At 38.3% G+C, this 17,657-nt stretch overlaps 2 pseudogenes; one reads left to right on the top strand and one right to left on the bottom strand.

The window, feature by feature from the left end:
- The first annotated feature begins 4,126 nt into the window (after positions 1-4,126).
- On the top strand, positions 4,127-8,880 carry LOC122334655 (annotated as a pseudogene).
- Positions 8,881-9,321: 441 nt separating this feature from the next.
- Positions 9,322-16,467, bottom strand: LOC122334657 (annotated as a pseudogene).
- Between the last annotated feature and the right edge of the window lie 1,190 nt (positions 16,468-17,657).

Below are 17,657 nucleotides of genomic sequence, written 5' to 3'. Positions count from 1 at the left end.
GCCTGAGTTATACTCTTTCAAACTCCAGTTTATGGAAAAAAAACCCATGTCTTTTTAGTTTTAGTATAACAATTACAATATACAATAATTTGTGTCACTTTCAACAGTGTTTTATGTCACTTCAAAGGGTTTCCTGTAAAATGATACCAAAATTTTGGTATGTATGAGAAGACTTTCAGTTTGCGGAGGCCAAATCCAGGCAGAAATCCCCGAAACGGCCCTAGAGATTAAAAAACACAGTTATGTCTGTGAATGTAAACTGCTTCGTTAACGTTTACTGATATAGAGAATAATTAATTCCCTTTGGAGTTGACTCCATGCATAAAAAAAATCGAAACATTACAAAACAAATGAAATTATGCACTAGTTAAAGAATAAAAGCGACCCGTTGCCTTAAAAATAAAGACACTAATACCGTATGACCTTGAGATGCAGTGAATTACAGGCCACGTGTCACATCAGCGTTTTTGAGATCTGATAGAGCTGGACTTGGACCCAGAAACAAACAAATAGTTCTAATCTATGCTAATGCTGCAATACTGAACAATCACGATCCTAGACTTTATCTCCACGGTGAAATCTCACTTGGCTAGACAGTGTATGCTATGTATTTTAGCTATTGAACACTGGCCTCTTACATTAATGCTTAACTAGAGCGAACCGTGTGGATTGCAGGAGTATTGAGGATATTGCAATTTTTTTGTGCACAGCTGTTAAAAGCAGTAGAATCAGAACTTCAGAATTGTGAAATAAAACAAAAAAATATGTGCAATAAGAATCTTTAGTAGTGTTGTAATATTTATACTATACACTCGATAAAGTGCATGATGCTAATGGTGATTTGTTTTATTTCTGGGCAACGTGAGAATTGGTGAATATTTTGTGAATGCTACGTAAGTTGCTTTAGATAAAAACATTCGCCAAGCGTGAAGATTCTAGAAGGTTAGACACCTCACAGGAACCAATCAAATTGCTAACCTAATTAACTGAATCTTATTGCCTAGAATGAACAAACATAGCGTCAATTTCATTTTAGATAACCAGTGTGCTATACATAATCTACACAACAGTTTTGAGTAAAATACTGTAAAACTGCATTAAACATAACTTGGCATCAGTTTGCTATTTCATGCAATGACAAGAAAAAGAGGATCTGTTCACTCTTAATATTGTTTTTCATATACATGATCTACAGGAAATAAATTCTGTATGTAAGTAGTCTTAGATTCTGAATTTCTCTGGATTTTTGTTCCTTTCAGTACTGAGATTACATTACCATCTGAGTAATATGTATTTATAAAATGTTGAGCAGAAATCATCCGTTTCCGATGTAAAATCTATGAATCATAAATTATTGGCGCAACTGAGCGGCTTCAGCTCTCTGCCTTGAAAATGACTCTAAATAATGTCATTAACCTGTAAAAGATCACCAGTCCTCGTCCAAATCAACTTGCATTTTCAAAAACCTGCAGCACTTGGACATGAAAAAGTGTGTAAATCTGCTCAGATCCTGACAAGACAAGCTTTTTTCCACGTCAAAGCCATTTTTTACAAATATGAGGGCTCACACACACACTGAGATCAAATCTGTGATTACACACACTTTATAAATGAGACCCCAAAGGTTGCAAAGGTTAAGAACCTCTCGATGCAACGTGGCCTTAAATGTTTAGTTGGCTTTGTTGATGCAGACATGAAACTGTTATATCACACTTGTACTCTGGTGGGGTGGTGATCAGACTATCCAAATATACTGTTCATGTTTACTACTAGTTGACCCTACGTCCATATTGTGCCGAGTTAAGGGTTACGAGTTGCTAAGTGCTTTTAAGTAATACATTTTACAAGACAATGAGTTTGTTTTTCCTATAAAGAATATATGACATTACATTAATAGTAAAGAAATAGTGCTATGGACAGAACGGCTGTTATTAGAGAAAATACTCTCCAAAGGATCATCTTTATAACGTATTTAATCATAAAAGAGTACATTGGGTGTTTTGCAGAAGAAACTTTTTTAACTACTATTGGAGGAAATACCTGCTTTTAGCTTTTCTATGCCCATAAGAACTTGGAACAATTTTGGAGGACTAACTTAGCACCTACTTCAGAGTAGAGACTAACCCAGCACAGTAGAAACTATTTCTACTTAGAATTTTGATATTTGGTTATTCTAGTTAACTCTTTATATTATTTACTCGTTCATTCGGGTGCTCATGTCCCTAGCAAGGACACATCGTAATCATAAGTCAATAACTGCAGAGTGAAACAGAATAAGATCAAATGTAACAGTAAATATGTATTATGCCGATTCAAACATACCAAATCAAATTGATATAAAACATCAAATTAAGTCGAGGATTAATCTAAAAAGTAAAATATGAATACTTGAACTTAAGAAATACATAGCATCAAGTGTAGAGACACACACCACACTACATGCTTTTTGGCCATTATTTTGTAATTGGTGATAATCGCTAGAAATTAAGTGCCCCAGCTAAGCAAGCCAGAGGTAGCAAGGAATCCAAACCCCATCCATACAGAATGGAGAAAAAAAAACTTGGGGAAAAATCAGGCTCAGTTGGGGGCAGTTCTCCTCTGGCGGACGCCCAGCACTTAACCTCCAGTTCAATTTAAAGCGCACGTCAGATTGTGTAAATGACTTATAGTGTGAGTGTGAGTGTGAGTGTGTGTGTGTGTGTGTGTGTGTGTGTGTGTGTGTGTGTGTGTGTGTGTGTGTGTGTGTGTGTGTGTGTGTGTGTGTGTGTGTGTGTGTGTGTGTGTGTGTGTGTGTGTGTGTGTGTGTGTGTGTGTGTGTGTGTGTGTGCGCGTCTGGGTTAGTTGACCTGCCCACGGGGTTCATCTAGGTGTTCTGATCTCAGGTGAAGGCCATCTCTTGGTGTTGATCCACCATCTGATCTGAATACAGAAACAGAATAAGAAAGAAACAAGACCAATATTAGTGTAGATGCCATGCTGTAACGACTATAGCGTGTTTTATGAGTGTTCCCAGTTTGGCAGATCTAATTAATGCCGCCTTAGCAACCCTTTAGGATTTGAATACTAGGAAGCGTATTAGTGTGTTTTGTGTAGGCTTGGTTAAAAAGATGTGTCTTTAATCTAGATTTAAACTGGCAGAGTGTGTCTGCTTCCCAAACAGAGTTAGGGAGATTGTTCCAGAGTTTAGGTGCTAGATAGGAAAAGGATCTGGCGCCATGATCGATTTTTGATATTCTAGGTATTATCAAACAGCCAGAGTTTTGAGAAGCGCAGCGGACGGGCAGGACTATAATGTGATAAGAGCTCGCTCAAGTAATTCCATCTATACTATTAAAACAACTGCTTCCAGAAGTCATAGATCCTATTTTGAACATTATTAATTCATCATTGTCATTAGGATATGTTCCCAAAACCTTCCAACCTTCAAACCTTCAAACCTATTCCTTCAAACCTTTTATTATTCAAATCCGTTAAAGGATTTTTAGGCTGCATTACTTAGAACCTAATAGGACTAATATTAGTCCTGTTTCTTTCTTAATCTGTTTCACAGTTTGTATCCAGACTAGATGGCGGATCAGCACCCAGAGATTATGTTCATCAGAGACCAGAACACCTAGATGCGCTTCGTGGACCAATCACCAGATCTGATGCACACTCACACACTTACTTACTTTAGATATAATACAAGTTGCATGCATACAAATTTGTCGCAAAAAGTAATTTTTTTGAAGACATTTCCAACTCTGACCGTGACATCAATGTAAGGGTCTAAAGTCAGTCAACTTTTAATGTGAGAAGGTCCTAAAAGTTCCTGTATTTCAAACCGCAGCACATGGCACTACTCCAACACCAATTTAAGAACAGATAAAATGTTAAACTAAATCAATAAATCTTCCAAATGTGTGAAAGTCCATGTTATCATCCTTAGAGAAACAATTGCCGTATCTGAAATGGTTTTTCAGACTTTTTACAGTACTGAGAACATTTCAAATGTATAAACGGGAGAGAATGTCTCTAGTTGTATGCATCAGTCTCCACCTGTTTGGCCCTTTCTCCATTTGGGATCAAAGTCCTTTGGCTGGCCATAAATTAAAGCTCTGCCACTGACCAGAGCACCCGCGCAGTCCAACTAGATTCCTCAGCATGGATTTCATCAGAGCGGCGGCTGCTGTAATCTTGTTGGCTGTGCTCGGCCAGGCAGCAGTAGTGAGTGAGGATGGACTTCCTATTAAGTGGGGAAAGCTTCCGAGCGAGCTTTCCCAGCTGCCCACCGCCGACGGGGTGATCCAGGTAAAGCCCGTGGGATTATTTACAGCGGATGGCCTTGTACAAGCTGCTGATCAATTCCACCGATCCCTACATGAGCTCAATGGGCCCTGGAGACAAAGAGAATCCTCTATGGAGTCTTCTCTCTGCAGCTGGGATGGAAGCTCAGATCAGGTATGCACCATGTACACAAGCCTCTTAAGAGTAAGTAGTTGCATGTAACACAATTATGTAATTCAAACACAAAATAAAGGTGAATACGTTTCTGAGAAACAAGGCGTAGGCCTAATTAAATTACAATTACTTATGAACATGTTAACCCTACAAAGGGGTTACATCTGTATATTTACAGAAACACACAAAGGTTTAATGAATAGGAGTTAAAATAGTCTACAATATGAGGATACGGAATAGGAAACATCACATAAGAGAGTTAAATTAACTCTATTTAGAGAACATTTGGTCCCTCTCTCTAACAGAGTTACATTAACTCTAAGTTAAAGTTAATGAGCTAATGAAGTGATTAATTAAATGATGATTGAGTATTAATAAACATCTGCCAGAGTAAAATCAACTCTTTATTTGGTCTCATTCTGAATAGAGTGAAATTAACACTGAAGTAGAGTTATATTTAATTTATTTTCAACATCACTGAAGGAAAGAACAGTAAGAACTACAACATAATTGTGGTCAGTGTTTACTTTAGTTGAGCTTTTGATACTTTTAATAAACTTAAATTTGTTTGCTTCTAAGCAATTGAAATATTGTTTCACAGTAGTGCATTAACGACTCAAAAACTTAGACAAGCTTATGCTTTTTGCTTATATTTTGCATTTAAAGGAACATCATAAAGTGGTCTTTCTTTGGTTTATTGACTGACATTCAACTAATAGTAAACCGTGAAACCAAAAATAAATATATCAATGACATTTCTGCTTAGGCTTTTACATAAACACTTATGTTACCCAGCATGCATTGCAACATGAAGAACTTTGTCACTATTGTTGAGTTTCAGATTCTGTTTCTTGATGTCTGCGTATCACACAGAAGTGCAATTTATGCATTACATGAACTTCAGTTCATTCACAATAACTATTAGAGCTGAGATTTGTTAATTTGCTGTAGTTTCACAGCTGAATATACAAACGAGAAAAGAACAAAAAAAGTTAATGCAACAGTCATAGCTAGTAACCTATTTATTTATTTTTGTGCTGGCTGTGATTACATGAAAATACAAGATTGTATTTTTAAAATTTTAATTAGAAATGTAGCAACTCAAAAGGTAATCAAACGTAATGCTGCTTTAATAAAGTAATTGAAATAGATACACTATTTATTACAACTACTAACAAATGATCTACCATGATCTGCGCTTTCCGTGAAGACAGTTCAGCAAGCGATAAATAAAGGTATCATTATCATTATCTTTGGAGAGAAGTGAAAAGTGACAGCTCAGCTAGTATCGGTATATTTATACTTCGGGAAATTAGTATTGGTACCATTCAGATATTTCAATATTAGTGAAATATTAATATTATGTTCTTTCTGATTTGTGGTTAAAGTTCACTTTTGAAACTAAAATTTGAAACCGATCGTGAAACCGAAGGTGTAGGTGTCTTTTTCTTCATTAGAGAGAAAATGAAGAGATTGCAAGTCAAACCGTTGTCCTCTGTCAGTCATGTAATGGTCGGTATAGGGAAAAAAAAACATGCACAAAGAAATCCAAATGAAACCATAGCCCATAATAATGATACACTGATGGCCTAAGACACGAAACGAGTGGTTTGTGTGAGAAAACGGACAGTATTTCTATTGTTTTTCACCTCTTGTACGCCACAACGGAAGCCCTCAGGTCATTTGGACATGGTGGTGTAGACGGTACAAATACTTTTCGTTTTCTCACACAAACCACTCGTTTCGTCTCTTAGGCCATCAATGTATCGTTATTATGGGCTGTGGTTTAATTTGGATATCTGTGCATGTTTGTTTTCCTCTAGAAAGTTCCCTATACCGACCATTATATGACTGACAGACTACAACGGTTTGACTTAAACATCTCAACATTGGATCAAATGAAAAAAGACACCTACACCTTAGACGCCCTTGGGGTAAACTGGATCAACTTCAAATTTAGTTTCAATGTGAACTATCCCTTTAAGTCTAGATGGGATACAGCGTCGACTACTGCTTGTCGTATGCAAAAAACGATGGCTGTGCGATATTTGTCGTTCGATATATTCGATATATCTCATCAGTAAAACAGGTTTTCAAATGAAGCGGCAGTTAATACGCACAGCCATAAATCCCTGACAAACTACTCCAATGAATTAGCAGGGAAACTGAACGTGACATCTCGCACGGCCCAGTTGCAGTCTGGCATATACATATGAGTATTAACGGACATGTACGAGTAGGTAAATTCGTCTTTGGTTGCTGTCTGTTTCAGGTCGTCTGACTGACCCAAGCCCTGGCAGCAGCAGCAGCTGTGGACTGGAAAGCTCAGAACCGGTTTGCATCTCTACTCAGAGCTGGTATGCATGTAAGTGCGGCTCTTCATGCGTCCCACTAGATGGATGTAAAGTGAAGCGTGCTGTCTTTTCTCATACTGCCACCGTCTCTCTAGGTATGAACTACTACATGTCCGTGCTTCCATTCCTGGCAGCAGTTCAGACGGGTGTAGTCAAGAAGAAGGGTGAGTTTCAGCTTCAGATCCAGGTTCCATCAGAGGTTTCTCAAGATTACTGCGCTAACTTCACAGACTGTTCCACCAAACATCCTGATGCCATGACTAAGTGGGAAAAATTTTTCCAGGTATCACTTTTCATAGATGCATATATTGGTTGGAATCAGGTCAAATGGGACACTTTTCAAAATTGAGATGACTAGGAAAAACAAGTTCCTATGTTTGTTTATTCGATTGGATGCATTTTTACTCAAGAAGATAAACACTTCAGACTAAATACAATATTGTATTTTACAAACAAATAACAAAGAGGCAAGCAGCAATATATATATATATATATATATATCCTGTCTAGGGGTTAGGGGAGGAGGTAGCAAAAGGGTAGAACAAAAAAAGGACATAACGGACACACTTCAGTCCTCTGTCCTAGAATAATTTTTCAAGTTAAAAATTATAAATTATATATTGATTATTATATAAAGGAAAAGACCATGAGTTTAACCTAAGATACAGGAAGCAATGGCTCAGGAGAGAGCAAGGCCTACAACAACAAACAAAACAGTTCTCTACCTATTTAGGAGAGGGTTTACCCTTTATCTACAGAGGCTCAAGCAAAGAGACAGTTTACTCACCATTTTCTGTGTTCCTCTGTCTAGTCTTTGCAGCAGATCAGTGACTCTGAAGACACAGACTTCAGCAAGAAGGACAAGATCCTGGGACTGCTGTGGGCAGCAGAAGAGGCGTCTCTACAAACAGCCTCCACAGCCTGCAGTGAAAGGTCCATATATATATATATATATATATATATATATATATATATATATATACACGCTCAAACTGTTGCTCAATGACACTTTCTTTAACCAACTACGTGTGGACATCGTTCAAGCTTTAGTTTGGCAGGTGCCTCATGTTTTAACGCTTGTTGAGCTGTGTGCTGTAGGCAGAAGCTGTACTCCTATCCTGAAGTGCACGGTTCGCACAGGGGCTGGCTCAACTCGGCGGCGTCGTAGCAGCTGCTCGCTTCCACGCCAGCGTCGAGAGGTCCGAGAAGTTAATGGCTCCTCTGCCGAGCCGAGTGCTGCAGGAGTCTGACAAACCACCCAACATCGATGATCTCAGCGCCGAGGAGAACCACGCACTCCACATCTTCAGCTGGATGAACAGCATCAATACCCTGCTCGGTAAGAACATCGGAGGAAATAGTGGGAGGAGAAACGTTTTGGTTAACTATCCCGTTGATGACAGCAGGAATGGAGCAGCGTGAACAAAACCTGATGGTACTGTTCTCCAGCATGATTTTTAGATGTTCCAGAGAGCATCTCGATCTTCAAAGGAATAATAAAACCTGAGCATCTCTACAAAACTCTGATTTAAATCTTTAAATTTGTGCTGTGAAGCGATTAATAGCATCCAAAATGCTGTGTACATTTAGCATGCTTATAGAAAACACACACAGTGTATATCTGGGAAATATTTACATGCATATACACTTTTATATATTTATATCCTTGTATTTTAGATATATACAGTAAATGCAAATATATTTATACATATAATTCAAACACATTATGCAAAAACTGACTGACAATTATTTTGCATTGTTAACCAATATGAATGAAAACATCTCAGTTCAGGTTATTTAACTTTTTCAATGCTTCTATGTATTTATTCACAGGTGGTTCCTCGTGAATCTGTGGAGGAGTGCTATGTGTTCACCTCAGGCTCGGGGAGAAAGGTCAAGGCCTTCTTCACGACCTCATTCTTGACCCCAAGTTCCTGGTAGCAGTCTGATGGCAATCCTGACTGAGATGTCCACCAGCTGTTAACAATCGCCAGAACATATAAAACTGAGCTAGAATAAACTTGTTTCTAGTAAATAAAAGCAGTTTACTGTATGAATCTGCAGACGACACTGTCAGGTAAAACCTACGGGATGCAGCAGTGTAAAAATCGTTTTTGTCTTAAACCAAATAAAGCGTAAGACCGAAAAATACTTTCCATCTCATTTATTCAAAGTAGACCAGACAAAATGCAGAAAATGTCCTTCTTCACACAATTATGTAAAAACATAAACCCACTTTCAACTCTACGTATAACCAGACTGTACAAAAAACTCAATTAATATATACTTAAGTTAACGAAGGTTGGTTTCTCTGACATCATTACTTAAAAATAGTGGTCACTATGGCACTGCCCTTTTCAAGGTGCTAATATTTTAGGAAATAATATTAGTATTGTAATACTAACAAGAACCATTAAATAAATAGGGTATAAAAGTGATAGCTTTTTGTTCATTTTGGACAGTACATGATCCACAAGCCATGGTCACCGAAAAGAGCTGCAGCCTGGAGAGATACGAGGACCCGAAACCTCAGGGACTAAAATACATGTATAAAACTCGCTTACTGTACTTACGGTTTCATAACGGATAGTATACCAGTTCATATAAGCACCATAATATCTAATGGACCTTAGAAAAAACAAAGCGTTTGAATGAATATATAACATGCAGACCATCAACCATCGACTGACCAAAGATGATTCTGAACTGGTGTACTTCACCCGGTTCATGCGAAGACAAAAAACAGATGCGTACCTGGTGTCTGTACTCCTACAGGACTAATAAGCACAGAAGACCTTCCCCTAATAAATGAGCTGCATTCATGTAAAGTTGCGTGACGTCGGTCTCATCATGTGAAGTGAAAGTAAGTGGGTTTAGTGACTCTTATATCGTGTTGCTCGGTTTTCCTTTGTCCGTCTTAACGTTTTGTTCATTGTATGTCCTCCTTATGCTGTCGATCTGATCTTCATCGATATATTCATAATCGTGCACATCGTTGTCATCATCTTCATTTTGTGTGATGGATACGTTGTCCAGACTTCGGCCCTTGGCGAGATCTGAGGGAGAAACAAACACCCACTCAGAATTTCGGCAAATACACACAGGCACAGATTCGATCTTCAAGTGTGTGTGTGTGCGTGTGTGTGTGTGCTAAAATCCACTCCAATGGTCAGGTTTAGAAAAAAAAAATTGATTACGTTTGCATTTTCAGCTGGTGATGTTAGCGCTGCTGAACACTGGAGAGAGATGTCAGTCTTCCTACCTTTCTTCAGGGGTCTTGGCAAGCGAGCGGGACTAACGGCGATCTTTTGTCATTTCCATTTTTGAATCACTGCATTGAATGAAGTCGTCTTGCTTAAACGGTTCGCCACAAAGACTCTGTGTGGGGATGACAGAACATTATGAAATTACAGTGTATGTAATAAGTGCATATAAAAGTGAAGTTATTGTCAAAACTGAATAAACACTGAGGATATCTTCTATCTAATCATTTTAACTATCATGTAAAATCATCACATATGGTACATTATGTCATATTACTTTTCAATATAATTGTTATCAGCACTAAATACTACATTAATGTAGAACCTGTCATTATAGGCCAAACACTTAGTTTTATACAATTTTTAATAATAAATCAGTTGAGTCTCCACTAGGAGGCGCTTCTGCATCATTACTCTGATTCGTCTGCTCCACGGCCTGTTTATTTCTTGTTTTGTATAATGCTGAAAATAAGATAAATGTGCCATTATGCATGAGTATTCAGCTTGTTTCATACGTATAGGTTTCTGAATATATTCTGATAGTCATTAATGGATTTCACATTTTGTTCCTTGTACACTTTCAGATTCAGACGTTCAAATTATTTCTGATATAATGCAATGTTCTTCATCTACAGACATTCCAAAGCTTTTGATGATGTAGCAGCTGAGATGAAGACTGTCGCTGGATAAAGACCATACGCAGATCATTTCTGCAGTGGCCTGACCTTTTCTCTTTTTTTATACAAAAAACTTAGATTATAATATGCAGATAAATGCATGATAAATATACTTCTTCAGCATATGTTCAATATTCTCTTCTGTGTTACATAAATATTAAATGTTGGTAACTATAATATATCGTCTGTGAATGTGTGAAATAAAATAGCAAAAAAATAGTAAGTACTTGTATATAAACATATATATATAAACATAACATCTTTTTTAATAAATATATACATGCATGTGTTTGTATTTATATATACGTAATAAATATACACAGCACACATACATATATTGTAAACACATCCTTCATTTTGGATGTCATTAGTCATAATTAATCGTTTGACATTTAAAATATTATACTAAATTATACATTCAAGTACTAAGTAATATTGATTAACTTGGTTAGGGATTATTTTGGGGTTACTTACATGTAATTTCTGCACAATTAATTACCATTATAATAGCAAGTACAAGTAAGGTGTAACAGGGACACCTTAAAATAAAGCATTAACCTTACTTACAAACACTCTTTTTTATAGATCATCACAATAACTGCAAAAGGATGAAGAGTTTTGGCCACAAAATGCAATGAAATCTAGGCTTACGCTTTGCTTTGTGGTGTCCTTGTTACAGTGTATTTAAAACATTGAACTGAGAAACATTGATTTAATACTTGATTTGGGTTTGGCTTGTTATAGGAGTAAGTGCATGTAAAGGACACCTTAAAATGAAGTGTGAGCAAACACAGTTTACCTGTGGAGAGCAGCTGGAGCTTTCGCTGTTGGCGCTCTCAGATCTGAACGACAGCATCTTGGGGGTCGGGAGGCTCTTTGGGGTTTTTTGGGAGGCCGTGGAGGGGTGATGATGGTAGTGGCGTACCTCCTGAGTGTGTAGTAACAGTCCTCTGAGATCTCCTCTACGACTGAGCTCCTGCTACACACACTGGACTCTGGCCATCCCAGCGATGCTTTATGTTGAGGATCAGGTCTGCGCGATTGACCGGAACCTCCTGATCTCTGACAGGTCAGCGTTTGAAATGAGGAGGCAGGGTCAGAGATCTCCTCCTCCATGTGCAGACCGGGCAAGCCAGCCAAAACGTCCACCTTTAGAGACAGGTCTCGCCACGGACACTTTGGCGTTGAAGGGCAGCGAGAACCATTGGCATATTTCGCAGCGGTGTACTGCCGCTTGTCTTTCACCAGCTCCATGAATGCTCCCTCCAAACACATGGGGAGGCGCACCGGCTCCTTCGCCTCCGTCCCTGTGACTTTCAGACACTGAAAAGCATCGGCTGAACTCTTGGTTCCATTGTGTGACGCGCAGCTCTTGCCTTTGGTCACTATGAACTCGTCTCCGGCATTTACGGAGGCCAGGCCGTTATGTAGACGGACTCAAACTCTCTGGTGGCCACCACCGGATCTGCTCGGTTTGGCTGCGTGCTCGCTCCAGGTCGTAGGCCGTGGGGAACTGGCGCGGCCGCCGCTTGAAGCGTCCGTTGTAGGACTCCGGGATAAGAAAGTGTCTCGTCGACTCACGACCCATTTCCGAGGCCAGAATTAGTTTGGCGTAGAAAGCATGATGAGCGATCACCTGACTGGATTGGAAAAGTGTTTCCAGCTCTCGAAGAAAGCTTGAAGGGTCTTTCGCACGACAACTTAGCCACCACGGAAAAAACTCTGGGGACTCTTAAAAGCGTCCGTGAGAGAGAGAGGCTGCACAAAGGAGTCACAATCAAACTGCTCGGTGGCGTCCACCACCTCCACGTCCAGATTTGACGGGATGAGCAGAATCTTCTCACTGACTGTAGGAAGAAAGGGTCCAAGTTTAAAAAGGGAAAGCTTTATCAATGGTCTTTATCTGTGAGACATATGCAAAGCATTTCTGGTATGCTTTTTTAGCTAACACTATCATATTTAATTCCCTTTGAATTGAATGTGATGGTTTATAAGGAACTCTTTCTACTTTTCCTACTCTTTCTACTGGATCACACAGAACAAACACTGTCTAGCCCTGAAACCATTTTTATTCTTTTAACAATAGTTAATGCATTAACATTAACTAACATTAAGCAATTTATTGGTTAAAAATTGACTAATGTTTGTTGATGCTGTACATTGTTAGCTTATGGTATCTCAGGTCCTTAATTTGAACAGATGGATCTTTTGATGTATTAGTAAATTAACATCAATTAAAATGAATGAATACTTTAGAGTTACTTCTAATGAATACTTCATCAGTCTTAGTTTAGCTTTAGTCAGTGACTAATTTTGTTGACTAATGTTAACAAACAGAGTGTACACTCTTGCAGGCGTCACTAAAATGTTCTTTAAACAAGATAAATTTACATAAAATTACAGAGTTTAGACATTCTACTAACAGTTAGCAACTTAGCAACTACATGTCAGCTCACATAGCCATTAGAGTATCAGTAGGCTGTCTGATTAATATCGTCTGACATTTTATTTTGATGGATTCACACAAACTGTAAATGTGAGCTTATTCTACTAACCTAAAAGCTACCCTAACGGTCTACACTGAGAGTTACTAGACATGCAGATGTGGATTAATGAGAATAAGTTTACATGTAAAGTTACTCATAGTCAGAAGAATGTCTGAAGTGGACCATCAAAATAAAGTGTAACCAATTATACTAAGAAATTATTTTCAAATAGCATTTTTATTTTAGTAACACTTTAGTGTAGAGGAACAATTCTCTCTATTAATTAGTAGCATGACTTTTATTAACATACTATCTGTATTTATAAAGCACATATTCTGTATTCATCTCCAATATCCAAACAGCACAACTGCCTAATAACTAATAATAATCAGGTGTTTGTTAATATAGAAAATTGGACCTTAAAATAAATTGTGACCTTTTGTTGAATTTTTCTTAGATATCTTTAATTCTTCTTAAGGAGGCTCAGATATTTTTTACAGGATATTGTTTCAGAAAAAGACAAAATGACAGATTAAGAAAAAGATATGTCATACTCACTTCTCGTAACAGCCTTCAGTTCATACACAGGGAGTCAGCTTCAGCTCTCCAAATACATTCTCCAGCAAATGTGAGAATAATAAGTCCTTCTTGGGCAGTTTTCTGACCTCGGTTACAGTCCTCGTCCTGCCTTTGGAGATCTTCCACTCGGCTATCTCTCTCAGGGTGTAAAACTGGTCGTCCTGGCTCTCTGTGAAGTGTCCTTGCTGGGAGAAGCTCAGGCTGAAGGAAGCAGGTCTTAGGCTCTCTGTGCAGCAGCTCACACAGCACTGCGTCCACACGCCCGGGCTCACGGGAGGCGGGACGTCACTCTGAAGCTGTCCCCTTCCCGTATGGCGCGCCTTGCTCCAGCTGAACCTCCGAACCGCTGAGGAACACCGCCTGGGACAGTCTGTGGGGCTGATCTTCACGAGTCTGCTATCTCTTGTATGCTGCGATCACGGCTGACTGTCGGCCACTAGCTTGAACAATCCTGCAAAGAGCACAGAGACAAGGCTAAGCCATGACGAGGACCAAAAGCACGGTGGATAATAAAACATCACAAACACACAAAAGTTCTCCCTTACAGGCCACTATTATTTTGGATGACGCATCAGTCAAAGTCTTGACTGATGGAAAAGGAAAGCAACTCTGTCACTATATCTGACTTATCCGAAGCATATATCTGACTTATTAAGTGAAGATGGAGCTTTTGTACTTAAGCAGTCTCACTGAGCTATACGACACAGATCATAAAGACCAAAGGATCAAAGCTCTGCACGTAGCACAGCGGTTCGCCTCAGTTCTCTCTTTGCATGTTGCTGTTCACATCAGGTTCAAGGCGATGATATTTAGGTCACGATATCAAAGCTGAATAAATGATCCTTCCCACTGATGTGTGTTTTGTTACGATAGGAGCGATGTTGAGATACAACTATTTGAAAATCTGGAATCTGAGGCGCGAGCGAAATACTGAAAAACACATTTAGTTTAAGTTCTTAGCAATGCATTTTACTAATCCAAAAATTAAGTTTTAAAACTTTTATTGTAGGATATGTACAAAATATCTTCATGGAACATGATCTTTACTCAATATCCTAATGATTTTGGCATAAAAGAAAAGATGCATAATTTTCACATACAATGTACTGTTGACTATTTTTACAAATATACCTGAGCTACAGATGACTGCTTCTGTGCTCCAGGAACATATATTACTGACAGTTATCATTATTAACTAATTATTAACTGACTTTTTCTATGTAATCTTCTAATGTGCTGCTTGTTAACCAGTTAGTAGTTATTAAGTCAGGAGGATTTTTAAATGAAATTTCTAAAATTTGAAAATTTCAGCATATTTTGTAATTGAATGAATTTCATGTGACAGAACTGGCATGATCAAAAGCAACAGATAATCTTATAATTATATTGTTATATAACATTTATTCAAAACATTCATGATATATATATACATATATAAATTATCATGATAAGCACAACCTCCCCTTATATGTTTTGGACAAAGACTGAACAAACTGTAAAGCTATGATCTTACATCTTGAAAGTAACACACCGTGCATGCTTCAAAATATAGCTTTGTTGTTGTTAGCTTCTTTTTATACATGCGCAAACATTTGATGTATGTGTGCTTCTCATTTAAGATTTTTGAAAATGTGAATTTTTAAGCATTTTAATGTAAACATTTAATGTTTTGGTTAGTTATTACCTAAACAAGGTTAACGCATTTCAAAGTGAATTCATTAACGAAACAAACGCGTGAATAAACTTGTGACACAGACATAAAATGTAGATTTCTATAGTAAATGATCTCAAAAGAGACTGTCCTGTAGCTATTAACCAGAAGCATTTCAACCAACTATACCCAGAAGGCTTGTCATGGTGTTAGGTTTTAAGCGTCCTGGTGTCCACTGAAACACTAGTACCTGGATATTCCACAGGAATCTCGATCTCAGTTTTGCTGGAGGTCCGAGCAGTGAACCTGGTGATGGTGATATCAATGATTTTCAGCAAATCTCCTGTCGAAAGAGAGCACTCTCTTCCAAACATCTCGTATACGCAACCTGAAAAAGGAAAAAAAAAAAAAGAAGCATGTTAAAAGATGTTACAAACCTTTCATGGTATCGCAATCCATTTTGTGGCAGCTGGCGAAAGCGTGGAGTGCTATTGTGAGCATATAAATGACATCACAAAAGACATATTACGAACTTAAAGGAACTCGAAAAAGATCAGAAAGAAGTGGGTTTCCGCTCGGCATCATGTGGTTTGAAAATGAATTTAACTTTGTTTCTTTAATTGACAATTTCAGTCTTTTTCTTGCTAGTTAGAGTTACTTAAATATTGAAAACTAGGAAGTAAAAACGGGTTCATCTTTAAAGCTTCAACATAAACCGAGAAAGGCGGGATTGTATTACCTATTTCACCCATTATTTAAAAAAAGCAGCATTTAAAAAAAAAAAAACAGCAAGCTAATGAATGATCAGTATTCTTTCCACTATTTCCAACGTTTCTCTGTAGCTAACTGTTTCTTATCTACACTGATAAGTGTGTACACGAGCGTTTTGAGTTTTACAATGTGTGCGTAATTGCAGCTATTATTTTTCCCCACTAAGAGCAGATGAATGAACGGCCCCAGTTTTACTCTTACCTTGACAATATATTTCCGACTGGATCTGAAGAACTCTGGGAACATCTTAGGATCCGTAAACTGCGCGGAATTCATGCAGCGTCGTAGCCATCTTTCTGCTGCGCCTGTGCGCTTAAAGCTCTGGAAGGGCTGAGAGACGAGGCTCTGTCCTCACGAAGCCATAAAAGGTCCAGTAAGAGGGTTAATGGAGGGCCGGGTGGCAGAGGAAGTCCCAGGATGCCTTTGGCCCTCCAGAGGCCCCCTCGAGCTCAGCAGCGCAGACCGACAACGACAATGTGAGGCATCCTGCTCAGCGGAGGAGGACAGGAAGCCAAGTACAGCTCAAAAAGACCACAACTCAACGCATTGTCAAGCAGAGCTGCACCGGGTATCTGCAAAAATACTTCATGACATACACAAATCCCACATCCTCTGCCTGACTTCATGACATCAGGCCTAATGCAAGTCAAAACAACAGGATCCAAATCACTGAAACGACTCACGCCTTAGAACCCTTTAAAGGAGCTGAAAAGGTTCCTCACAGCCGCTTTTGGTTCCACAAAGAACCACCTCTTTTTGTATAGTCGGAAGAACCTTGCTTCACAGAAAGGTTCTCTTGGCTGTTACAGGTTATTTAAGGAACCATTTAAGGCGCCTTTATTTTCAAGAGTACAATATTGTGTGGTCTTTTGAAAGCTGGGAAACCACCGCGACAATTTCCCCAACAAACACGTGTTCTACAAGTATCCGCTCAAACACACTCTTTAACATATCTTTTTTATTCAAAGTATTTGTACTATTTGACATCGTAATACAGCAATAACAACTACAGACAAAAAATACATAACTTATTATTTCACATGATGGATTTTTGTTTGTTTTCTAGCAAACGTCCGATCAGCATCAATACTGGCTGCATCTTTCTTCTTAAATTGGCTTTGATCCTAAATACACTAGGAGTCTCCACACTGTATATATATTTTTTTAATGCATACACTTCATCGCTTGTGTGTGTGTGTGTGTGTGTTTTGTTTTTTTTTTCCTGCTTTCCAGCACAATACAAATGTGAAAACATCCAAAAATAGAGCCTTTCTTCTTTTCTCCTCGGCAAAGGAATAGTCTACAATCAGTTACGCAAAACAAACTACTTATAGCATGTAAAAGAAAAAAAGAAATACCATTTTCAAATACAAAAAAAAAAAAACACTACTTAAATCCGCCTCGCATATGTACACCTACAAAGAGCGCTTGCAGAA

Source organism: Puntigrus tetrazona, unplaced genomic scaffold, assembly GCF_018831695.1.
Source record: "Puntigrus tetrazona isolate hp1 unplaced genomic scaffold, ASM1883169v1 S000000608, whole genome shotgun sequence".
NCBI classification, from domain to species: domain Eukaryota; kingdom Metazoa; phylum Chordata; class Actinopteri; order Cypriniformes; family Cyprinidae; genus Puntigrus; species Puntigrus tetrazona.
The sequence above is the reverse complement of the archived record's forward strand: the minus strand, read 5'-3'. Positions and strand labels throughout refer to the sequence as shown.